Genomic DNA, 16,041 nt, shown 5'->3' with positions numbered 1-16,041 from the left:
AGTTAATGTTTCTAACCGCTTGGATCTATTGTTGCTCTCAAGCTTTGTCTTGTCTCTCCTTCATCCGATCAGTATTCTAACTGGGAAATGTTGCAGGCTTTGCTCTGACCTTTGATTTATTCTGTCTGCTTTAGATGATATTTAACAGTATCATCTAATACTAACTTGCTAACAAATTGTCTTAATTAGATGATGTAAACACTGCACAATGTTCTGAAACCAGAACACTAACACAGTGCAACCAGCCTTGCACTTTCTAAACATACATTGCAAAGGAGCTGCACAAAATTCCATTAGGAGTCCCATGCAGAAGTTCTTTTGGTTTAAATTGCTTGAAATCCTATTTAGAGGGAAACGAATGGTCCTTCCAAAATATTACAGCACTGGGTTCATTGCCACCTCATGACACAGGGAAATCCAAATCTCATTGGATTGAGTCATAGGCAATCAATTCTGTAATAATTGTTCTCTAGGCCTCTGCTATTTCTATGACTATAGCGCACTCCTACAAGTTTCTTAACGACTAGCAATTTATAGTACTGATATTTTGTTGGGAGAAGGGTTGTTACTTGTAGGAGCTCTCTGGGAGCTTCAAAACAAATCAAAATGTAGTTTTTACTCTTGGCTTTTCCCAGTAACTTCATCCAAGGGACTCAAAATTTGGGGTGTGGAAAGAATGTGAGATTGGAAGCAGCAATTCCAGGTTTAGTCTTGGCTCTGTCTTCAGACAGATCCATTCTCTTCAGGGGGTCAAGGCATTTGATGAGTCACAGGTCTGGCAAACTGGCATTCTTTCATTCATCCAACAAAAATGAACTGTGTATAGTGGGGGTTAGTTCTGCCCTAGACAAGGGAACCAACCAGAGAACGAAACACACAGAATTTCTTGCCCTGATGGCACTTATCTTCTGTGGCATACTGTATTTCCCCCAAATAGTTACAGCAATATTTCTGGTCTCACATGTTTTTTTACTACCTTGTCACTGCCCGATCCAAAGTGGAGTCTGTTGCCTCTCTTCTTGTTCCTGAATGAGCTTGTGACTGCTCCAAGCAATAGAGCATAGTGGAAGTGATGCCACCTAAGTTCCAGCTGAGGGATCAGGGCTGGGGCTCTAGCTCTGCCGAGATACTTGTCCTTGGGACTTCACCACCATTCAGTGAGAAAGCCCAAACTCACACATGTGCAGTGACCACACAAAGAGGCCCATATAGCTGGGAATGGGGTAAGTGCTTACTAACTATTGGCTATTATGATCTTAGCATAAAGTAGACAAAAAAGACAATATTTTTAGCATGAAAGCAGAAATACACATTATAAGTTAAATAACAATCTAAGGAAATATACATCAGTTATCCAAATGACTGGCTAAAATTATAAGTAGTCTTGCAATTCAGAGGAGGGAGTGATGGTTGTGGGGGGGACTGGACAAGGTAAGCTTTACTGAAGAGGGACTTGTAATAGACCTGCTGGATGTGGAAAATTTAAGCATCCAGCAGGGCTTTCCAAGCCTAGCATAGCATAAGCAAAGATGTGGAGGGTGGGATGAAGAATAACAATAGCTACCATTTTTGTATTCAGACATAATATAGTTCTTCTTGTCAAATACCAACCTTGCATCTCTGAGAGAGATGAGCAACTAGGCTCAGAGGGGTTAATTAAATTGTCAAGGCTACACAGCAGGCAAAAACAGAGTTTTGATGCAAACTCCAATCTCAGCTCTAAAGGCCCTTTCCACTACACCATGGAGCTTAATGACCATGAGAAGCCTAGTACTTTATCTTACAGGTGTATAATTCCTATGCCTTTGTTTGTAAATTTAAATTTTCTTTAAATGCCTAAGAATTGACTTAAAGTAATATTTTAAATATGCAACTGGAAATGTAGCCATGGACTAAATACATCAGTAGTGTTAGTAAATAGGAAAGTTGAGCAGCATGTTACTCAGAAACTGATGGGGAATAAATATTTAATATTCCTCAACTCAAATATGGCATGGAAATGATACAAATGCATAGTGTTCCATGCACTTAAACGAAAACAAGGATTTCAGAGACACTGCCAACCTTTCATGAGAATCTGCCTCTAATTAAAGACATTTTCTGTAGGTGTATCCCTCTGCAGCCTGCAAGCGGGCGCCCAGTCTGTCAGGACTGAGTATTTGGCATTTTACTTCCCTTCGCCTTCTCGGCTTACTTGGATTTCATTTACCATCATTTCTTATGATTGGCAACAGATGACATGGGCAGGCTAAGAATGGGAGGATGTGAGGCAAGAGAAAGAGCCCTGGAATGGCAGAGAAGAGAGCTTGTTTCTAGATCTGGGTCTGTCTGACTTACTGTGTGACCTTAGACTGGTTATTCAAGCTCCCCAAGCCTCAACTTTCTCAATTATAAAATGAGTCAAGGTAGTTTAACTCTGAGAGACAAAATACATTTATATTATGTGCCAATTCCAGTTACAGTAGTTTCTCCTTATCTGCAGGGGAACCGATTCAAGACTCCCCCAGTGGATTATTGAAACTGCTGATAGGACTGAACCCTATGTATACTGTGTTTTTTCCTATACATACATATCTATGATAAAATTTAATGTATAAATTAGGCACAGCAAGTGATTAGCAATAACTAATCATAAAATAAAACAATTATAATACACTGTAACAAAGGTAAAATAAGGATTCCCTGAACACAAGCACTTTAACACTTTGACAGTCAATATGATAACCATTAGGTGACTATGGGTGGGTAGCACAGACAGCCTAGAGCTGCTGGACAAGGGGATGATTCACACCCTGGGTGGACAAAGTGGGACGGCATTAGATTTCAGCACATTACTCAGAAAGGTGCACGGTTTAAAACTTAATTTTTTTATCTCTGGAATTTTTCATTTAATATTTTTGAACTACGGTTGACTGTGGGTAACTGAAGCCAAGGAAAATGAAACCATGGAGAAAGGGGGACTTCTATGATTGACAGCATCTGCCTTGAGGCTAGTGCTGAGAAGGATTCTGAGATAATCATTCTGAGAAGGGTTCTAAGGTTCTAAGGGTTCTAAGGTGCATATGTCCTGATGTAGCAATGTGGTTAGACAAACTACATAGTAGGAAGTGGACCCCAGTCAAGGGAGATCTGTGAGCAAAAGCAAAGGGTAGAAATTTGCTACTGGTGCTTGGGGGATAACAAGTAAAATGATATGATGAGATTGACCCTTTTTTTTCATAATACTCTCCATTTGCATTTAATTGTGTTTACACATCTATTTCTCCTTCTAGACAATGAGCTGCTTGTGGACAGGAGCTATGTAGATCTCATTCTAGAGATGCAGTGGGAACAATAAGGAAGGTAAACACCCTATTTATGCCTTGGTTTCATCAAATGTAAAATGGAAGACAATGTTACTCATGTCCTATATTTATGATGAACATAACATTGGTTAGTGCAGATAAATCACTTAGCCTAGAACTTGGCCCATGTCTGGCACATGATAAATGTTCGTTTTATTATTATTAAATTTTTGAGTGTCCAATAAGCTAAAACAGGTCTGGAACATGGTAAAAACACAGACGTTTTTTGTACAAATACATGCATGAATAAATGCATGCATGAATGTAAGAATGAGCTGTGGAATGTAAGTTGGGAGTTCTTCTATTTCAGGTCAGGTCCAGGTTCTGGAGGGTCCTGAATATCATCATGTGAATTGTATCCTGAAGGAAATAGAGCCGTTAATGGTTTAGAGCAGGAAGATAGTACACAGCAGCCTTGGGTCCCCCTCAATCCATATGGGAGGAAGGAAGAAAGGTGGGCACAGCACTAAAGGGACCAAGGGAATAGGTGAGGACTGAAGGGTCCTGCCATTCTGCACCTGTTGACGGCCTCCCCAGGGTCTCGTTGGTCTTACACATGCAGCCAGTATTGAACTGAAACCAGCAATCAGGGAAGACAAATCATTTCTAAAGAAGGTTTTTTGGTTTATTTGTTTGTTTTTTTTGTTTTGTTTTTTTGTTTTTATTATACTTTAAGTTCTAGGGTACATGTGCACAACGTGTAGGTTTGTTACATATGTATACATGTGCCGTGTTGGTTTGCTGCACCCATTAACTCGTCATTTACATTAGGTATTTCTCCTAATGCTGTCCCTCCCTCTGCCCCCCACCCCACCCCATGACAGGCCACAGTGTGTGATGTTCCCTGCCTTGTGTCCAGGTGTTCTCATTGTTCAATTCCCACTTATGAGTGAGAACATGCGGTGTTTGGTTTTCTGTCCTTGCGATAGTTTGCTCAGAATGATGGTTTCCAGCTTTATCCATGTCCCTACGAAGGACTTGAACTCATCATTTTTTATGGCTGCATAGTATTCCATGGTGTATATGTGCCACATTTTCTTAATCCAGTCCATCATTGATGGACATTTGGGTTGGTTCCAAGTCTTTGCTATTGTGAATAGTGCCGCAGTAAACATACATGTGCATGTGTCTTTACAGTAGCATGATTTATAATCCTTTGGGTATACGCCCAGTAATGGGATTGCTGGGTCAAATGGTATTTCTAGTTCTAGATCCTTGAGGAATTGCCACACTGTCTTCCACAATGGTTGAACTACTTTACACTCCCACAAACAGTGCAAAAACATTCTTATTTCTCCACATCCTCTCCAGCACCTGTTGTTTCCTGACTGTTTACTGATGGCCATTCTAACTGGTGTGAGAGGGTATCTCATTGTGGTTTTGATTTGCATTTCTCTGATGACCAGTTATGATGAGCATTTTTTCATGTGTCTGTTGGCTGAATAAATGTCTTTTTTTGAGAAGAGTCTGTTCATATCCTTTACCCACTTTTTGATGGGGTTGTTTAACTTTTTCTTGTAAATTTGTTTAAGTTCTTTGTAGATTCTGGATATTAGCCCTTTGTCAGATGGGTAGATTGCAAAAATTTTCTCCCATTCTGTAGGTTGCCTGTTCACTCTGATGGAAGTTTATTTTGCTGTGTGGAAGTTCTTTAGTTTAATTAGATCCCATTTGTCTATTTTGACTTTTGTTGCCATTGCTTTTGGTGTTTTAGTCATGAAGTCGTTGCCCATGCCTATGTCCTGAATGGTATTGCCTAGGTTTTCTTCTAGGGCTTTTATGGTTTTAGGTCTAACATTTAAGTCTTTAATCCATTTTGAATTAATTTTTGTATGAGGTGTAAGGAAGGGATCCAGTTTCAGCTTTCTACATATGGCTAGCCAGTTTTCCCAGCACCATTTATTAAATAGGGAATCCTTTCCCCATTTCTTGTTTTTGTCAGGTTTGTCAAAGATCAGATGGTTGTAGATGTGTAGTGTTATTTCTGAGGCTTTTATTCTGTTCCATTGGTCTATATATCTGTTTTGGTATGAGTACCATTCTGTTTTGGTTACTGCAGCCTTGTAGTATAGTTTGAAGTCAGGTAGCTTGATGCCTCTAGCTTTGTTCCTTTTATTTAGGATTGTCTTGGCAATATGGGCTATTTTTTGGTCCCATATGAACTTTAGAGTAGTTTTTTTCCAATTCTGTGAAGAAAGTCATTGGTAGCTTGATGGGGATGGCATTGAATATATAAATTACCTTGGGCAGTATGGCCATTTTCACGATATTGATTCTTCCTATCCATGAGTATGGAATGTTCTTCCATTTGTTTTTATCCTCTTTTATTTCGTTGAGTAGTTATTTGCAGTTCTCCTTGAAGAGGTCCTTCACATCCTTTGTAAGTTGGATTCCTAGGTATTTTATTCTCTTAGTAGCAATTGTGAATGGGAGTTCACTCATGATTTGGCTCTCTGTTTGTCTGTTATTTAAGAATGCTTGTGATTTTTGCACATTGATTTTGTATCCTGAGACTTTGCTGAAGTTGCTTATCAGCTTAATGAGATTTTAGGCTGAGTGTTTGTTTGTTTTTAAAACCTGAATTATTGTATAGTTTGACTGTTGGTCAAATTAACTGTATTATAGTCATTTCCACTTCATTTGGGGTTTTATGGAAACAGTCTTATGCTGTAGGATCAATTGACTGCTGTCAGAATATAAAATTGAAGAGAGAAACTTAAAGGGAAAGAACAACAGGGCTTGAGTTTAAACAGCTTTCATAGTCACAGGGCTGCGATCTTGCCATCTTGGCCTTGTCTTTGCTCTTTACTCATCACATCAAGTGATATGGTGCCAAAAGTACTGACTGTGGAGGATGATGAGCCTGGGCAAGTCCCTGCTGTCACTTAGTAGTCAGGTGACCTGAAGCTATTTGCCTAATCTCTTAGTGACTTAGTGGTTGTATCTGTGAAGATACAGAACTTACAGGATATTGGTAGGATTCACATTTATGGTGGCCACGACCAGTGCATTGTCATGCCTATGGTTTCTGGGCACACAGATTCACCAAATAGTTATCATTATATATTCATGCAATAAATATTTACTTGTTGATATTATCACTCCCCAAGAGTCTGCCTTGGTGAAAGAGCAATTGGTAACAAGGAACTGGACCTACTCCAGCATGCTTAAGAACAGGGGAAATTTATTGCAAATAAAAACACAGACATTGCAGGCAATCTCTCACATACCCACAGGTCAGCAAAAAGAGCCTGGCCACATAAGTACTGGAGTTGGAAATTTGGAACTCAAAATCACTCTCTTTGCACATAAACAACTTCACTGGGCTTCTCTCCATCTCTTGGGGACTGGCCAGTGCTTCTTATGTTCTTACAGCTGCAGCCCACAATTCCACATAACCTCTCCTCAGGATGGGATGATTGGCTCAGGTCGTTCATATATTCCTTTCTCTTGGGTTAGATGTCCACCCTCATCTAGGTGTCTTTGGTTGAGCTGGGATCATATAGCACATTGAGCTGCCACTGCCAAAATCAGTGGCAGAGAACTGATTCCTTGAGAAGGTAGCATGGACAAAGCAAAGAAACCAACTGACCCATCCACAGCATAGACCCATGGCCTTCAAATATTTTGGACCCCAACTCCATAAGAAGCACATTTTATATCACAATCCTTCACTTGCCACCCACCCCTTCATGAAACAAACAAGTGCTCTTTAAAGCAACACTGAACTGTGATGATTGCTGATATACACTGATTTTTCTTATGTTTTATTATGTGTGTGTGTTTTTAATGCTGGCCATAACCAATTTATTTGATTTTACAACTTGCTAAATAAGCTGTAACCCATATTTGGAAAAACACTGACATAGACCAGGAAGTAGCCATCTAATTGATCTTCCCCTTCTAATCCATTCTGTAAAATCTGGCTAGATTAACCTTCCCTGAAGCCCAGATCCAATGAAACCATCAGAGTTTCCCCAGTCCCTATGGAACTGATTAACCCTAAGTGCCTTAGCTCACTGTGACCTCTGTACCCTGGCTTCATCACCCCTTTCCAGCTTTATGTCCTTGATGCAAAATCCATACTCCCTTTAACTAAATCTACTATATATTTTCCTGTCTTTGTACCTTTGCTTTCAAGACAGAAACACTCTCCTTCTTCTAAATCTTGCTTCCTTTTCAAGACTCAACTTTGATTATACCTCCTGAATCATCTTAAGTTTCTCAATCAGATGTGGCTTCTGCCTCTTCTGAAACCACTTCCTTTGTAATTCCCTTGAAGTAATTCTCATTGTCCAACCAGTATCAGAAATGCATTATAACCACATAGATACTCGCTTACTGCCCCATTTAGGGTTGTTGGACTTAGGTGGAGAGAAAACAGGACACCGGGTTAAATTTGAATTTCAGATAAACAATAAATAAATTTTTTACTATAGGTATAATCCCAAGTGTTGCATGGGATATTCTTATCTGATATTCAAATTTAACTCGGCATTTTGTAGTTTATCTGGCAACCCTAGCCCCAAAAGATTGTGATTTCATGAAGTTAGGTACGAATGATGTCTGACTCACCTTTTTATCTGCCATTCAGGGATAAAATTGACCTTCACACCCCTGATAAAAAGTAGATTATCCTTTGATGTTCTTACTGTTTCCCTGACTGATATGAGAACTTTCTCATGTATTGATTCAAACAAGCTTTTAAACTTGTCACCAAATTACCCCAACAGCAGAAAAGATATTGTAATACTTCTGGTTGGGGTTGTATGATGGTGAGGAATGATTCATTTGTCTCAAGCATGAGACTTGCCTGAAGTCTGTATTTTACCTTCAACACACCACACACACACACACACACACAGAGTCTATAATAGCCCTGTTTTTAATTAAAAAGTGTCTTAAATTGCTCACCAAGGAATAAAACTTGATGCTCAAAAAAAAAGGAAAAAAGTAAAAAGGGGCCTTTTTGCTCTGCAACTTTGCATAACTGCAGCACACTATTGCTCATCTCTGGAGAGATCCCAGTAGAAGAAGTACCAGGTAAGTTGGTTTGTGTCATAGTTCAGTGATGGAACAGCCTCGGGGTAGCTCAGGCAAAAGATGGGGCCAGGGGGTAGTCCCAGTCACAGCGTTGTGTCTCTGGGTAAGTAAAGCCAGTGCATTATTTTTCAAACTCAGTTCATCAGGAGACTTGCCTGTACAATTAACAAATGCCTTCAGCAATTCTTCCCATTTGGCAAGTTGGAGGCACAGCTAAAGGGAACAGGCTTTGTAATGAGGGCTGCATCCCTTTCTTGACTCCTCTGTTTACTGGATAGCTGGGTGGTTATGCCTCTTTAATTCTGATTTTCCATTATGAACCTCAATTTTCAGTAAAAGGGTTATTAGAATAGTTAGAAGAGTTTTTTTTGTTTGTTTGTTTTGTTTTTTTTTGCAAAAAAGCTACTACTGAGAGATGCTCAGACCCCCATAGGCTTTCTGTGATTCTGCTTATTCTAGGACGGAAGTTCTCAAAATGTGGCACCCCAACCAGGGTTATCAGCATCACCTGGGAACCTAATAGAGATGCGAATTCTTGAGCCACATCCCAGGCGTATTTTTAGAAACCCTGGAGGTGGGCTCACATTGGTCCTACAAGCACTCCTGGTGATTTCAATGCACTCAACTTTGAGAACCACTGTTCTGGGGTGTTCTGATTTAGGTGATTTTAATTCAAATTGTCACTTGTAAATTACTGCTATTTCTACATCTTTGAGTGATTGATTGAATGGACAAAGCTAAGTCAAGATTTTAAAATAAAAGGACATCTTGTTGATTGTAAGCAACTATCTGAATTCAAATGTCTTTACCTACTGGAACAAGGGAGTAGGATATTTAAAATGTCTGCTAGGAAACAGCCCTTTGAGTCATTTATTCATATATTCATTTTATTCAAATACTTGTATCCAGGGTGATCCAGGAACTGTGCTGGATGCTGGGCAACAGTTGGGAAAAACGAGAAGCGAAGAGCAAAATAAAGCTGGTCGTGGTCCCTGTCCTCAAGGAACAGACGGCCTAGTGGGGAAGAGAGATGTTTATCAAAAATCCACAGCCATATACAAACTTTCAACCAAGAGGAGAGCTAAGGAGAGACAAAGCATGAAGACTGGCTGTAACAGAGGGTGAAACCCCTAAAGGGAGGATCTCACCGTCATTTCCCTGAGGATGTGTCACTTGAGTGAGCTGTGAAGGATAAACAGGAACTAGGTTCCTGCAAGAAAGGACAAGAAGGTCATAACATAGAGAGTCACCAACTGCTGCTAAACTCCATGAGAGCAGTGAGTGTGGATGGAGAGAAAGAAGCAGGGGATGGATGGATTGAAATCCAAATTATCTGGCAAGCTGTAGCCAGACCATATTAGTGATAAAGGCCAAGATTAGATGCTGTGCCTTATCCTCAAGAGCAGTGGGAAACACTTTTGTTTGTTCACACTTAAACCCACAGATTGAGTACTCACTCTGTGAGAGCCCTGTGTCTCTTCTCTATATCTCAACTGGGGTTGCTTTTGTCCCACTCCCCCCAAGGGATGTTTGGCAACCTTTGGGGATACTTTTTGGTTGTTATATATTGGGGTGAGAGTGAATTGACATCTACTGGGTAGAGTCCCAAATGCTGTTAAATATCCTGCAGTGAAGGCTTGGTGTGGTGGCTCATGCCTGTAATCCCAGCATTTTGGGAGGCTGAGGCAGGAGGATTGCTTGAGGCTGCTCAACATAGTGAGACCTTGTCTCTATAAGAAATTAAAAAATTAGCCTGCTGTGGTGGTGCCTGCCTGTAGTACTAGCTACTCAGGAGGCTTAGGTGGTAGGATCACTTGAGCATAGGAGGGTCAAGGCTGCAGTGAGCTGTGATCATGCCACCGTACTCCAGCCTTGGCGATAGAGTGAGACTCTGTCTTAAACAAATATATGTATATGTATGTGCAATGCACAAGACAGTCATTCGCAACAAAAAATTATCCAGACTTGATATGGTTTGGCTCTGTCTCCCTACCCAAATCTCATCTTGAATTGTACTCCCCACTTGTCCAGGGAGGGTCCTGGTGAGAGGTGATTGGATCATGGAGGTGGTTCCCTCATGCTGTTCTTGTAATAGTGAGGGAGTTCTCACGATATCTCATGGTTTAAATGTGGCAGTTTCCTGTGCACTCAATCCTTTTCCTGCACTGTGTAAGACGTGCCTTACTTCCCCTTTGCCTTCTGCCATGACTAAGTTTCCCGGGGCCTCTCCAGCCATATGGAACTGTGAGTCAATTAAACCTCTTTTGTCTATAAATTACCCAGTCTCAGGTAGTATCTTTATAGCAATGTGAAAACAGACTAATGTAGGCCCAAAATGTCAGTGTGCTGAGGCTGAGAAACCCTAGGCTAGGTGAAGAAAATATATATGTGTCTATTTTTTGAAGACCCCACCCAAGAAAAAAATTTCCCCAAAGAGAAAACCATCGTGCTATTAAAAAAGCAAAACTTACTGAATCAGTGTTGTTGTTCTTTTTCTAAAAGACAGGCAAACTCTGGCTAACAAACAATTTGGCCTTAATAACACACACACACACACACACACACACACACACATACAAATACACACAGAGTGGCTCTAACATTCAAGTCTACACTTTCCGATTCCATAACTGATAGGGGAGAATTCAACATAGATCTGATAAAGTATGTATGATGGTTAATATTAAGTGTCAACTTGATTGGATTGAAGGATGCGAAGTATTGTTCCTGGGTGTGTCTGTGAGGGTGTTGCCAAAGGAGATTAACATTTGTGTCAGTGGGCTGGGAGAGGCAGACCCATGCTTAATCTGGATGGGCACCATCAGATCAGCTGCCAGCATGGCTAGGAGAAAAGCAGACAGAGTAATGTGGAAGAACTAGACTGGCTAAGTCTTCTGGCCTTCATCATTCTCCCATGCTGGTTGCTTCCTGTCCTTGAACATCAGATTCCAAGCTCTTCAGCTTTTGGATTCTTGGACTTATACCAGTGATTTGCCAGGAGCTCTCAGACCTTTGGCCACAGATGAAGGCTGCACTATTGCCTTCCCTACTTTTGAGGTTTTGGGACTAGGACTGGCTTCCTGGCTCTTCAGCTTACAGATGGCCTATTGTGGGACTTCACCTAGTGATCATGTGAATCAATTCTCCTAAAAAACTCCTCCTCAAATATACATCTATCCTGTTAGTTCTATCTTTCTAGAGAACCCTGACCAATAGAGTGTGTGACCCTGCTTCTAAAGGGAATTTGTTCCCTGAAAACCTGCGCACGCAAACATAAAAAGAATATGCTGGAGTTTGAGAGAAAGACAGAAAAAGCCCTTATGAATTTCCCTTAGGGAAGAATCGCAGTTAGAAATAATGATAGAAATAGTGTAGTAATTTTCTGGCAGGGAAAGACAGGAGGACGGGGGATGGATTTGGAACATATTTGGACATTTCTTCTTATCAAGGCAGAGAGCAGAAGACAGCACTATACGCCACAGGCGGGCTTTGCTGAGGTTGAGAGGGAGACAGTCACCTTTAACTCTTCAGTTTGTGTTAGGTGGAGATATTCAAATGCATAGTGACCAAGGAGGTCTCTATGCCATTCTGTTTTGTTTTAGTTCGTTTGGCATCTTGTTTCCTTGTTGCGTTTACCCTCCCTTCCCTCTGATCGCTGAGTGGACTCACCCGGACATAATGGCCTTTGACCATGCCATAAAGATACACCAGCTTCCTCAGAACCTGGGACCAAATCCTCCAAACAACAAAGAGATTAAAGCACTAGAAGGAAGAGGTCATGGCAACCACCCACAGCAAGGACTTTTAAAGGCACCCAGATGCACGTCTGCTTTTAGATTTTAGCATCTGCACAAGTTGCTCATGCTAATATTTTGGCAGCTGCTGTTGCCTCTGCTGCTTGCACAGTTGAAGCTGCAAGAAAGTGGCTCAGACATTGGACCACAATTATTTCTTCTTCTTTTTTCCTTCCTTCTTTCCCCTTCCTTCCCTCCTTCCTTCCTTCCTTCCTTCCTTCCTTCCTTCTTTCCCCTTCCTTCCTTCCTTCCTTTCTTTCTTTCCTTCCTTTCCTTCCCCCTCCCTCCCTCTCCCTCCCTCCCTCCCTTCCTTCCTTCCTTCCTTCCTTCCTTCCTTCCTTCCTTCCTTCCTTCCTTCTTTTTTTCTTTTGCAGACAGCATTCTGGTGTGAGCCACAAAATAAATGCAATGGGAGTTCAAGAGTTCTTGGGTAAGAGAGATCCTGAAATGATCCAGGACATCTTCTCTGAGGAGGGGAATTTTTCACATCTTAATATCAGATGAAATCTGGATTGGCCTTTGCTGTTCCCCTTTGACAATCAAGCACCCAGATAGCAAGAGAGAGACTGTATTGTTTTTGTCAATGTACTCCTTCATTGCTTTGTGGAGAGTTTATTTTCCCAACCTCCATTTGGAAAGAAGACTCTAAAGAAGACTTCTTTAGAGTATCCCCAGGGTCAGACACTTTAATTTCATCTTGAATATTGTGCTGCCACTTAGTTTTAATGGGGAACACCCTCCATCCTTGGCTGTTTGTTTGTTTGTTTAAGATCTTGAAAAATATTTGGTTTATCAGGGATCAGAAATTCCAAAGACAAACAATAACTTTCCCCCAGTTCCTCTTTCTGAATGATATCTTTCCTTCTTCCTTTAACAAACTCCACAACCCCAACCCTTACCAACTTCTAATGTATGTCATGGTTAAGAGTGAAGATTGTCTGTGCCTCAGTTTCTTCATCTCCAAAATTGAAATAATACTCCATAATGGCTGCCTACTTCATAAAGCGTCTTAAAATGGGGGCCCATGTGATAAAGGTATTATGTAGCAGTGTGCAGAACCATGTATGTAAAGCCTTTAGAATAGGATTAAGCGCATAGTAGGGGGATGGCACATGATAGCTATTGTTTTTATTAATACACAGAAACTTAAGGTAAAACCTGAACTAAACATGTCCATTCTGGTGGCTACCACAGCTTTTTCTAAGGTAAACCAGCCCACCTCTGCCCCTGATGGCTGTGGTGAGTTCTGTAATGTATGTTCTGTCTCTACCACTCTCCCTACAGGCCCCCAGTACACACACACACACAATACCTAGAAGAGTATGGATCAGGGATGAGCATCTGACCCAGGGGTAGCTGGTCCCCTGGGCAGCTCTGACTGAGAGGGACTGGCCAACAAACCCACAAAGAAATAAAGAAGCCTCTGTCCAAGTAAAGATGAGCTCACGAAGTCAGACTGTAGCTCCAGGGCTTTGAATTGGAAAGTATGTAGTCAGCCAGGCTGCTAAGAGTCCCAGGTGAAGTAGAAAGGTACTATTAAGAGGAGCTGGAGTCATGGGGTCCATAAGTATGTAGGAGAAGCTATGAGCACTGTATGCAGAAGTTGTGAGAGGCAGAAACCATGAGCAACAAGCTATGAGGTAGAGAAAAACATAGATTCGTGGGCAGGGAAGCTGCTTGGTGGTGAGAGGAGAAGCACAAATATACAAAGAAGGAAAAAAGAGTACCCAGGTCCCCTTTTGGGTGGAGCATTTGTGGGAATAACTGCCAAGCCCACTGCCAAGGTCTCTTGTGTCATTTTGGCTTCTGCTCTTCACTCTCTGATGCCCATTCATACTTAGGTTTCTGTTCTGTGATCCCTGTTTCCCTGAATAACAATAAACTTTCCTGTCTTAATTTGAGTATCTTCCTTGTGGACAAAAAGCTAAAGTAAAGCAAGCACCAAATATAAATGTAGTTTTGCATGCACTATTCTTTCCTTTATTCTTCGTTCATTTCTTCTTTGTTGCCTCTATTTTCCAAATGATGGGCCTTGTAAAAACAATGAGCCTTGTAAGAACAATGTCCTAACTTGCACAAAGAACTCACTTTGTGCAAGGTATGACAGTAACTGTATAGGTTCTTAGAATCCCGATATGCAGGGTCTTAAAAAAAATAGGTACTTATTATTCAATGCTTTAGAGGAGGCAGAGATATATTTTAGAAGCAAGCAACTGTCATATTTTCTTTGTACCTTTATAATTTACAGATGTCAAAGTTTAGCCTTTGAGCAATATTTCTGAGTTTCTGACAATTGACAATTTCTATCTCTTGATTTTTAGGTAGGAGAGAGAGCTTGGGCTCTGCAGTTCAGGAGACCAGAGCTGAAATCTGGACTTCTCCAAATCACTTAAACACTTTGAACTTGACACTTCCAGGGAAGAATGTCATGAGAATTAAATTAACAAAATTAAATATCCTACCAGGTAGTTAACATTTAATATATACAAAATCTGTCCTCTCTTTCTTATAGAATTAGAACATTTTGGGTTGCAAGCAATAGAAAGTAATTCCAGGCTGGCGAGGCAGGAGGATTGCTTGAGCCCAAGAGTTTGAGATCAGTGTATGCAACATGGTGAGACCTCACCTCTACAAAACATATAAAAATTAACCAGGCATAGTGGTATGCATCTATGGTCTCAGCTACTCAGGAAGCTGAGGAGGTGCTTGAGCTTGGGAGGTCAAGTCTGCAGTGAACTGTGGTCACACCAATGCACTCCAGCCTGGGCAACAGAGTGAGACCCTGTCTCAAAAATATAAAAATTAGAAAGAAAGAGAGAAAGAAAGAAGAGAAAGAAAGAAAGAAAGGAGAGAAAGAAAGAAAATAAGAAAGGAAAGAAAGAAAGAAAGAAAAAAGAACGAAAGAAAGAAAGAAAGAAAAGCAAGCAATTCCAGTGATCTTAAACACAGTGGGAAATACATTGTACAGGTACAGGGACAAATTCTAGGACTCAAAGGAAGAAATGCAACCAGGTTTATGAGGGATTTGAACTACTGAAAACCCAACAAGAGCATGGGTAGTATTTTCTTAACTTAATGTTTACCATACTTAAACGTAATTATAAAAAACCTGGCCCTGGACCCTACAGCCACTGAGATGTTGATGCCTAAGAGGAACCGCATTGTCATTTATGAACTCCTTTTTAAGGAAGGAGTAGTGGTGGCCAAGAAGGATGTCCACATGCCTAAGCACCTGGAGCTGGCAGACAAGAACGTGCCCAAACTTCATGTCATGAAGGCCATGCAGTCTCTCAAGTCCCGAGGCTACAACACGGAACATTTTGCCTGGAGGCATTTCTACTGGTACCTTACCAATGAGGGTATCCAGTATCTCCGTGATTACCTTCATCTGCCCCTGGAGACTGTGACTGCCACTCTACGCTGCAGCCATCCAGAGACTGGCAGGCCTCGGCCTAAAGGTCTGGAGGGTGAGCGACCTGTAAGACTCACAAGAGGGGAAGCCAACAGCTTTCTGTGGCACAGCATTCCTACAGAATGCTGTGCCCCCTGGTGCCGATGAGAAAGCCGAGGCTGGGGCTGGGTCAGCAACCAAATTCCAGTTTAGAGGCAGATTTGGTCATGGACGTGGTCAGCTACCTCAGTAAAATCAGAGAGGATTATTTTGCATTGAATAAATTTACAGCCAAAAAAACTTAAAAAAAAATTGGAAGTCACTTACAAAGTTCTATCATATAGAAAAATGTACCTTATTTTAAAAGGACACCCTTAAAAATAATGAATTAAGTACCAGTACTTTATTCAGAATAACTTACAATTAAGATACTTCTGGGGCTCCTAACATGAATGAAGTAAAGTGCTTA

General features: G+C 41.0%; 1 pseudogene; it reads left to right on the top strand.

The window, feature by feature from the left end:
* Nucleotides 1-15,317: 15,317 nt before the first annotated feature.
* LOC129471454 (small ribosomal subunit protein eS10-like) lies at nucleotides 15,318-15,825 on the top strand (annotated as a pseudogene).
* The last annotated feature ends 216 nt before the right edge of the window (nucleotides 15,826-16,041 follow it).

This window comes from Symphalangus syndactylus, chromosome 21 (assembly GCF_028878055.3).
Source record: "Symphalangus syndactylus isolate Jambi chromosome 21, NHGRI_mSymSyn1-v2.1_pri, whole genome shotgun sequence".
Classification (NCBI taxonomy): Eukaryota; Metazoa; Chordata; class Mammalia; order Primates; family Hylobatidae; genus Symphalangus; species Symphalangus syndactylus.
This window is presented reverse-complemented; position numbering and strand designations above follow the sequence as displayed.